The sequence below is a fragment of the Mustelus asterias genome, unplaced genomic scaffold, assembly GCF_964213995.1.
Source record: "Mustelus asterias unplaced genomic scaffold, sMusAst1.hap1.1 HAP1_SCAFFOLD_113, whole genome shotgun sequence".
Classification (NCBI taxonomy): Eukaryota; Metazoa; Chordata; class Chondrichthyes; order Carcharhiniformes; family Triakidae; genus Mustelus; species Mustelus asterias.
Window position 1 is genome coordinate 190,864 of NW_027590154.1, and position 10,731 is coordinate 201,594.

General features: G+C 46.1%; 1 non-coding gene across 1 annotated transcript; it reads left to right on the forward strand.

Moving 5' to 3' along the window:
* The first annotated feature begins 2,298 nt into the window (after positions 1-2,298).
* On the forward strand, positions 2,299-2,371 carry trnar-acg (transfer RNA arginine (anticodon ACG)). Its single transcript has one exon. It is a non-coding gene; the product is annotated as a tRNA-Arg (tRNA).
* Positions 2,372-10,731: the final 8,360 nt, after the last annotated feature.

Consider the following 10,731-nt stretch of genomic DNA (forward strand, 5'->3'; position numbering starts at 1 on the left):
CATCACAAACAACTGAGTGAATCCCTTCCCACACACACAGCAAGTGAATGGTCTCTCCCCAGTGTGAACTCGCTGGTGTATCCGCAGGTGGGATGATGTTCTAAATCTCTTTGAGCAGTGAGAGCAGCTGAACGGTCTCTCCCCAGTGTGAGTGCGCTGGTGAATCATCAGTTCCCGAGAGCTTTTGAAATCACGCCCACAGTCAGAGCATTTAAACGGTCTCTCATTGGTGTGAGTGAGATTGTGGTTCTGCAGGCTGGATGACTGAGTGAATCCCTTCCCACACACAGAGCAGGTGAACGGTCTCTCCCCAGTGTGAACTCGCTGGTGTATCCACAGGTGGGATGATGCTCTAAATTTCTTTGCGCAGTGAGAGCAGCTGAATGGTCTCTCCCCAGTGTGAATGCGCTGGTGGATAATCAGTTCCCGAGAGCTTTTGAAACCACTCCCACAGTCAGAGCATTTAAAGGGTCTCTCCTGGCTGTGAGTGACTTTGTGTTTTGACAGGTTAGATAACTGCGTAAATCCTTTCCCACACACAGAGCAGATGAATGGCCTCTCCCCGGTGTGACTGCGTCGATGAATTTCCAGTTTACAGGGGGCTCTGTATCTCTTCCCACAGTCCCCACATTTCCACCGTTTCTCCATGGTGCGGGTGTCCTTGTGACTCTCCAGGTTAAACAATCAGTTAAATCTCACACAGAACGTGGGTACAGTCTCTCCCCGCTGTGAATGCTGCGATGTATTTTCAGGCTGTGTAACTGGTTAAAGCTCTTTCCACACTCAGTGCACTGGAACACTCTCACTCGGGTGTATCTGTGCCTTGGTGCTTTTCCAGTCACATTGATATTAAAGGCCTGTTGACGCAGACAGAACAGAGAAACATTTCTCCTTCCAGATTCAAAGGCCGATAATATTCAGGTCCGATGAATTGAGTGAGGGTGTCAGATGCTGATGTGACGTTTGTTTCAATCCTCTGTCTGTCAATCCTCACCTTCTGATATCCTGTAAACGAGTTTGGAAAATTCATCAATGTCAGTGCAGGATAGAAATTCAGAACAGACTATTCTAGTTTCTATGGAACATTCTTTCCTCTCTCATTCCCGAAAAGCTGTAAATCTCCATTCCACACACTCTCCCTCCATTCTCACTCTGCTGTATCTAATATTCACCCTCCCAATTCTCCTGAAGGTGCTGATTGAGGCTGATTGACAGATCCATGCTCACTGCTTCCTCTCCTGGACACAGGGAGCTGAAAATCTCCCTGCAGGCTGCCAGACAGATATTTGTCTAAATTACTGGGCTAACAATGTGTGGAACATACCGACTGGATTCACTTCCTTTCCCTTCAGTTGCTGCAAGTTCCCAATTTCCCCCAGAATGAGAAAATAAATGGAAAGGGGAGGAAAAGAAAGTGTTTCACTCACAGATGTTGGCCTCTTTTAAGGCTTTGCATTGGCCAGGAATACGAACCCAGGCCTCCCGCGGGGCAGGCGAGAATTCTACCACTGAACCACCAATACTCAAGGGAGAGAAAACTGCTCAGTTCTTTCAACCAGTGCTTTCACATGCAAAGAAAAGTTGATGATTTGCAGCAGCAAATTCAGTGCTGCTACACACACACAACACTGTTGGAGACAGGAGGAAGATTGAATCTGCCCACTCCACCATGCCCCGGGGCTGCGCATGTCCAAGGGAGAGAGGAAGCTGCGCATGTGCGGTGGAGTGCCCACCCCTGAGATGTTGACCAATGGGAACTCTGGAGGACCGGAAGGACTCTGGTCCTCCAGCCAATCAGAGCTCCCCCATATGGGCGGCACGGTAGCACAGTGGTTAGCACTGCTGCTTCACAGCTCCAGGGTCCTGGGTTCGATTCCCGGCTCGGGTCACTGTCTGTGTGGAGTTTGCACATTCTCCTCGTGTCTGCGTGGGTTTCCTCCGGGTGCTCCGGTTTCCTCCCACAGTCCAAAGATGTGCGGGTTAGGTTGATTGGCCAGGTTAAAAATTGCCCCTTAGAGTCCTGAGATGTGTAGGTTTGAGGGATTAGTGGGTAAAATGTGTGGGGGTAGGGCCTGGGTGGGATTGTGGTCGGTGCAGACTCGATGGGCCAAATGGCCTCCTTCTGCACTGTAGGGTTTCTATGATTCTATGATTGTCTGAATGCGGAAGTGGACAATGAGCTTGTTCAGCTGCTCATTCCTGCCCAGCAAAGCTGCTGCTGCTCTCTCTCTGAATGAAGATTGAGCTTCAGACACAGACTCAAACTTCCTCCTGTCTCTCCAACATCTGTGAGAGTGTGGGTCAGTGGCGCAATGGAGAACGCGTCTGACTACGGATCAGAAGATTCCAGGTTCAACTCCTGGCTGGCTCGATGTCAATTTGAAAAATAGTTTGTGAGCTCCTTTTGACCTAAAAGAGGCCAACATCTGTGAGGAAAACACTTTCTTTGCTCCGCTTTTGCATTTCTTTTGCATTCTGGGGGAAATTGGGGACTTGTTGAATTTTTAACTTCCAGGTCACCACTCGCTGCCTAAATAAAAATCCTCCTCACATTCTTCATGTATCTGTAACCAGGTAATACAGTGCATTACACACATCATTTATGGCCAAATGTAAAACTTTAACGTGGCTGTCAGCTTGAAGATTAATCATGGATCATTTGCACTTCCACAACCCTCTGAGGCAGCGGGTTCCAGGTAATGACCTTTCTGCACCAAAATAAAATTCTTCCCCACATCCTTCCCTTTCTCCCAATCCAGTTATCCGGTCCCGCATATGGCACAGATTTTAATTTCTAGCGTGTAGGCCGGTCATTACACGTAGATTTTCAGATCTCTGTGTCCAATATAGAAAGTGGTCAGCATGGATCCGTTAATCAGTCTGAATCAGCACCTTCAATAGACTTGGGAGGTTGTATACTCAGGAGAGCACAGTGAGAATGGAGGGAGAGTGTGTGGGATGGAGATTGACAGCTTTTGGGGAATGAGAGAGGAAAGAATGTTCCATAGAAACTAGAATTGTCTGTTCTGAATTTCTATCCTGTACTGACAGTGATGTCTGTTGTAAATTCCTTTCATAGATATCAGGAGATGAGGATTTATAGACAGATATTTCAAACTAAACATCACATGAAGATTTGACAGAGTCATTCGATTTATTGGGACCTCAATATCATCGACCTTTGAATCTAGAAAAGCAATGTTTGTCTGATCTGTTTGCTTAAGGAGATTTTAAACATCAGTGTGACTGGAACACACCCGAGTGAGAGTGTTCCAGTCCACTGATAGTGGAAAGAGCTTTAACCAGTTACACAGGCTGAAACAACATTGCACCGTTTACAGTGAAGAGAGACCGTACACGTGTTCTGTGTGGACAAGGATTCAACTGATCATCAAACCCGGAGAGTCACAAGGACACCCGCATCATGGAGAAACTGTGGAAATGTGACGATTGTGGACAAGGATTCATGTTGCCCTGTGATTTGGAAATTCATCAACGCAGTCACACTCGGGAGAGACCCTTCACTTGCTCAGTGTGTGGGAAGGGATACATTAAGTTCTCCCACCTGCTGAGTCACAATCTCACTCACACCAATGAGAGACCTTTTAAATGCTCTGACTGTGGGAGTGGATTCAAAAGCTCTGGAGAACTGGTGTCCCACCAGCGCATTCACAGTGAGGAGAGACCGTTCAGCTGCTCTCACTGCACAATGAAATTTAAATGGTCATCCACACGGCGGAGACACCAGCGAGTTCACACCGGGGAGAGACCGTTCAGCTGCTCCATGTGTGGGAAGGGATTCTCTCGGTCCTCCGAACTGCGGGCACACCAACGAATTCACACTGGGGAGAGACCGTTCACCTGCAATGTGTGTGGGAAGGGATTCTTTCGGTCATCCGCCCTGCTGACGCACAAAGTCACTCACACCAATGAGAGACCCTTTAAATGCTCTGACTGTGAGAGTTGCTTCAAAAGTTCTCGGGATCTGATGTCCCACCAGCGCATTCACACTGAGGACAGACCGTTCAGCTGCTCTCACTGCACAAAGAGATTTAGATCATCATCAAACCTGCGGAACCACCAGCGAGTTCACTCCGGGGAGAGACCATTCACTTGCTCTGACTGTGGGAAGGGATTCACGCAGTTATCCGCCCTGCTGACACACCAGCGAGTTCACACCGGAGAGAGGCCGTTCACCTGCTCTGTGTGTGGGAAGGGATTCACTAATTTACCCAACCTGCTGAGTCATAAAGTCACTCACACCAGTGAGAGGCCCTTTAAATGCTCGGACTGTGGGAGTGAATTCAAAATTTCTGGGGAACTGGTGTCCCACCAGCGCATTCACACTGAGGACAGACCGTTCAGCTGCTCTCTCTGCACAAAGAGGTTTAAGAGGTCATCCACACTGCAGAGACACCAGCGAGTTCACACCAGGGAGAGACCGTTCATCTGCTCTGTGTGTGGGAAGGGATTCAGTCAGTCATTCACCCTGGTGACACACCAGCGTCTTCACACCGAGGAGAGACCATTTACCTGCACCGAGTGTGGGAAGGGATTCACTCTGTCATCCACCCTGCTGACTCACCAGCAAGTTCACAGCGGGGAGAGACCGTTCACCTGCTCCGAGTGTGGGAACAGATTCACTCGGTTATCCAGCCTGCACAGACACAAAGTCACTCACTCCCAGGAAAGACCCTTTAAATGCTCTGACTGTGGGAGTGGCTTCAAAATTGCTGAGCATCTGATAGACCACCAGCGCATTCACACTGGGGAGAGACCGTTCAGCTGCTCTCACTGCACAAAGAGGTTTGGAAGGACATGCACACTGAGGAGACACCAGCGGGTTCACACTGGGAGAGACCATTCACCTGCTCTGTGTGTGCGGAAGGATTCACTCGATACCCCAGCTGCTGAGGCACAATGTCCCTCACACCCAGGAGAGACCCTTTAAATGCTCTGACTGTGGGAATGGTTTCAAAAGCTCTCAGGAACTGATGATCCACCAGTCCATTCACAGCTGCTGTGTGTGGGAAGAAATTCACCAGTTCATCCCTCCTGCTGAGACACCAGCGAGTTCACAAGTGATGACAGGGGTTGGATTCTGCTGTTATTGCTGCTGTTAATCACATCCAGGACTGAACCATGTTCACTCTGACAGTTGGTGAAGTGGGAGGGTCGGAGGGTTTCTTTCTGCTGGACTGGCTGGTCTCACAATTTTGCTTCCAGTGGGCTGATGCTCTTTGAGCCTGGGAGAGCACATTTCCACTGAAATGACCCACACAAACTGATGAAGAACATTTATTTTATCCTGGACAGTAAATAATGTTTTTCCTACCACTACAGGTAGACCTACAGTAAGTACATTTGTTTCTGTTCCATTGAGTCTACAGCACAGGGCCGGGCCAGTCGGCTCAATTGGTCTATGTCAGTATTTATGCTCCACATGAGCCTCCACCCGCCCCTCTTCACCTCCCCCCATCAGCATATCCTTCTATTCCTCTCTCCCTCATGTATGTATCCAGCTTCCCCTTCAATGTATTCATGCTGTTCACCTCAACCACTCGCTGTGATAGTGAGTTCTACAGTCTCACCACTCGCTGGTAAAGAGGTTTCTCCTGAAATCCCTATTGAATTATTGAACCCCTTCATAATCTTAAAGACTTCCATCAGGTCACCCTTCAGTCTTCTCTTTTCTAGAGAAAAGCAGCCCCAGCCTTTCCTGAGGGTTAAATGCTCTCAGTTCTGGGATTATTCTTGTGAATCTTTGTTGCTCCTTCTCCAGTGCCTCTATTTCCTTTTTCTAAATGGAGATCACAAATGTTGACAGTGCTCCCAGTGCAGTCTAACCCTGGTTCTAAACAAGTTGAACAGAACCTCCCTGCTGTTCAATTCTATCCCTCGAGAATGGAACCCTATACATGGGCCCCACACTTTAGGAAAGATGTGAAGTTCTTAGAGAGGGTGCAGAGGAGATTTACGAGAATGACTCCAGGGATGAGGGACTTCAGTGAGTTGGAGGGACTGGAACAGCTGAAATTTCTCTCTTTAGATCAGACAGGCATTAGGATTGGGAATGGGGCCATTCAGCCCATTGAGTCCATGCTGGCTCTCTTCAGATCAAACTGTTGCCCTGTTCTCTCTCCGTGTCCCGTAGATTTATTTCCCAGAAATGCCCATCCAATTTCCTTTTGGAAACATTCCATTATCTCTGCTTCAGCCGCTCGTAGGAAGTGAGTCCCAGATATTTACCACTTCAAATGCAACCGAGGAGCAGAGAGCACAAAAGGAGGCCGTGTGACCCATTGTGCCCCTGCTGCCTCTTCAAACATTCTCAGCAACAAGGTCAAGGAAGACATGTTAAATTCTAACATGTGACTGGAGTTGTATTTTAAAAATTAATGTTGGATTCACCTACATGCTTGTGGAAGCTGCATTGCTGGCAGGAATTGTCTGAACTAAGAATTTCTTCTATGAATTTGATCAGTTGGGGGACATTATATTCTGTCAAATCTGGCTCAAGAATAAGGTTGATTGCTCAGTTCAAGTAAGAAGGAAAGTTATTGGCTTGCAGCAAGTGTCTTTTCGAACCAGTATATCTTGTATTAACCTTATTCAGTTGTGGGACATGGGCGTCGCTGGCTGGCCAACATTTATTGCCCATCCCTAGATGCCCTTGTTCAGAGGGCAGTTGAGAGTCAACCACATTCTATGAACCAAATGTGTTCATTAAATATTACTGTATTTAGGACAAAGAACAAAGAAAATTACAGCACAGGAACAGGCCCTTCGGTCCTCCAAGCCTGCACCGACCATGCTGCCTGACTTAACGAATACCCCATACCCTTCCGGGGACCATATCCGTCTATTCCCATCCTATTCATGTATTTGTCACGATGCCCCTTAAAAGTCACTACCGTATCCGCTTCCACTACCTCCCCCAGCAACGAGTTCCAGGCACCCACTACTCTCTGTGTAAAAAATCTGCCTTGTACATCTCCTTTAAACATTGCGCCTCGCACCTTAAACCTCTGTCCCCCAGTAATTGACTCTTCCACCCTGGGAAAAAGCTTCTGATTATCCACTCTGTCCATGCCTCTCATAATCTTGTAGACTTCTATCAGGTTGCCCCTCGATCTCCGTCGCTCCAGTGAGAACAAACCAAGTTTCTCCAACCTCTCCTCATAGCTAATGCCCTCCATACCAGGCAACATCCTGGTAAATCTTTTCTGTACCCTCTCCAAAGCCTCCACCTCTTTCTGGTAGCGTGGCGACCAGAATTGAACACTATATTTCAAGTGCGGCCTAACTAAGGTTCTATAAAGCTGCAACATGACTTGCCAATTTTTAAACTCAGTGCACTGGCCGATAAAGGCAATCATGCCGTATGCCTTTTTGACTACCTTCTCCACCTGCATTGCCACCTTCAGTGACCTGTGTACCTGTACACCCAGATCCCTTTGCCTATCAATACTCATAAGGGTTCTGCCATTTACTGTATATTTCCTATCTGTATGACACCTTCCAAAATGCATTACCTCACATTTGTCTGGATTAAACTCCATCTGCCATCTCTCCGCCCAAGTCTCCAACCGATCTATATCCTACTGTATCCTCTGATGGTCCTCATCACTATCTGCAAATCCTCCAACCTATGTGTCGCCCGCAAACTTACTAATCAAACCAGTTACATTTTCCTCCAAATCATTTGTGCATATTACAAACAGCAAAGATCCCAGCACTGATCCCTGAGGAATGCCACTTGTCACTGCCCTCCATTCAGAAATGCATTCTTCCACTGATACCCTCTGTCTTCTTTGACCAAGCCAGTTTTGTATCCACCTTGCCAGCTCACCTCTGATCCCATGCAACTTCACCTTGTGCATCAGTCTGCCATGAGGGACCTTGTCAAAGGCCTTACTGAAGTCCATGTAGACAACATCCACTGCCCTACCCTCATCAATCATCTTCGTCACTTCCTCGAAAAACCCGATCAAGTTCGTGAGACATGACCTCCCCTTCACAAAACCATGTTGACTCTCACTAATACGTCCACTTATTTCCAAGTGGGAATAAATCCTGTCTCGAAGAATCCTCTCCAATAATTTCCCTATTGCTGATGTATGGCTCACCGGCCTGTAATTACCTGGATTATTCTTGCTACCCTTCTTAAACAAAGGAACAACATTGGCTATTCTCCAATTCTCTGGGACCTCCCCGTAGCCAGTGAGGATACAAATATTTCTCTCAAGGCCCCAGAAATTTCCTCCCTTGCCTCCCTCAGTATTCTGGGGTATATCCCATCAGGCCCTCGGGACTTGTCTACCTTAATGTTTCTCAAGAACCCCAATACCTCCTCCTTTTTGATCTCAACATGACTCAAACTATCTACACATCCTTTCCCAGACTCATCATCCACCAAGTCCTTCTCTTTGGTGAATACTGACGCAAAGTACTCATTTAATACCTCGCCCATTTCCTCTGGCTCCGTGCATAGATTCCCTCCCTTGTCCTTGAGTGGGCCAACCCTCTCCCTGGCTACCCTCTTGCTCTTTATATATGTATAAAAAGCCTTGGGATTTTCCTTAATCCTGCTGGCCAATGCTTTTTCGTGACCCCTTTTAGCCCTCCTTACTCCTTGCTTAAGTTTCTTTCTACTTTCCTTGTATTCCACACTTGCTTCATGTGTTCCCAGCCTCCTAGCTTTGACAAATGTTTCGTTTTTCTCTTTGACGAGGCTCACAATATCTCTCATTATCCAAGGTTCCCAAAACTTGCCATACTTATCCTTCACCCTTACAGGAATGTGCTGGTCCTGAATCCCTATCAACTTACACTTGAAAGCCTCCCACACGCCAGATATTGATTTGCCCTCAAACATCTGCCCCATCTGGTAGCTATTTATTAGCTACCAGTCATGAACAGATGAGAAAGTCATGAGCCTTAATTGAGTTATAGTTAATCAATGAATCAGTCGTTATAGTAAAAGATTGAGTTTTATTTGCTGTAAGAGTTTAATTGCTGTGTATGTAAAGAATGTGCAATGAGGATAAATGTACTGGCGAGAGAGACCTTCAAGCTCTGATTAGCCTCAACATTTGAAACTGTGAGAATAAGGGGATTGTATAGAATCAGATAAAGGGATAGTATGAACCAGTTCTATTGTATTCCTGTCTAAGATAATGAGAGAAGGTGGTGTTAGTAATTGAGGATCCAGTTAATCTAGTGGTCAAATTGACCAATTGTCATGATACAACAGGCCCAACTCTGACGTGAAGTAATCGTCACTTTGTGGATAAAAGTAGAGGTTCTGAACGTCTTCCTTGCGAGCCAAATACTGAAAACTCCCGAGGCTGAGTTCCAAGGAAATTACTGTCAGAGAAGGAACCAGACTCCCGAGGCTGAATTCCACAAGAATTCCTGTCAAAGAAGGAGCCAGAGAGGTTTACGTTTCTACGGACTGATCACCCGCATGAAGTTGTAAAAGTCAATGTCTTAAAGTTTATTTATTAGTCTATTAGTGCGATGCCCATGGCAGTTTCCCAACTGGGGCGCAGGCCCCGTTATTCTCAGCTAATATTAGCCCTCAACTCCATCGCCTGGCTGTCATTGACACGAGCAATAGAGACAGAAAGGTGCCCAGGCTCAAATGGGAAGTCAAAATGTGTGCCTTTAAATGAACTGTTAGGATCTCTGATGATCAACAATTTAAAAAAAAATTCTAAACCCAGTGAGTAAATTAAAGAATGACATGACAAAACTTCAAGTTTATGGCGTTTACTCCAACAAACTGGAAGCAACAATGATTAAACACTTTTTTATAGGGAACATCGCCCTTAAACTGTAAAATTAAACTTTGCCCTTTTACTCTTAACACCATTAAATATCCACTCAATGGATATATTTTACCCTGCCTTGGAATGTTCACACTCTTTCTCCAAAAACCAGTCCAAAGTGATTCTTTACTCCCCAAGGGTTTATTTCCATTGTTTTCCTTTTCCAGTCTGGCAACCTTTAATCCCAGAACTGTCCTTCACAGTGATGGTTCTCCTGGACATTTTCCCACTAACATAAGCAAGGCGAATCTTCCAGCCTTGGTTCAGAATTCTCAGGAATTTGTGACCAACATTCGACATCGGAGCAGAAGTCGGCCATTTGGCCCTTTGAGTCTGCTCCACCATTTATTTACATCATGGCTGATCTGTTTGTGTTGCGTTCTCGTGCTATACCCGATACTTTTGATGCCCTTATCCAACAAGAATTAGTATAAAGGCAAAATTCTGCTGTTGTTGGAATCTGAAACAAAAACAGAAAATGCTGGACAATCTCAGCAAGTCTGACAGCATCTGTAGAGAGAGAATGGAGGCAACATTTTGAGTCAGGATTACTCTTTGTCAGAGGTGAAGACAAGGAAAATCGGACAAAATTGGGAAGCAATCTATTAAACCTCCTCTGAACCACTTTCAATGCATTTGTATCATTTCTTAAATAGGAGACAAAGCTGCACCGAGTGTTCAAGATGCAGTCTCAGCAACGCCCTGCATAACTGAAGCAGAACATCTTTACTCCGAGGTTCACTTTCTCTCGTAATAAAGGATAACATTCCATTTGTAAGAACTTTGATTTATTTGAACTAAGATTTATGGGGTTCTCTTGTTTACAATAACCTCCCTAATCGTAAATCACACCAGGTTCCAGTGTCTTAACCATATGGTAAGAAAGAAAGCTTTAAAT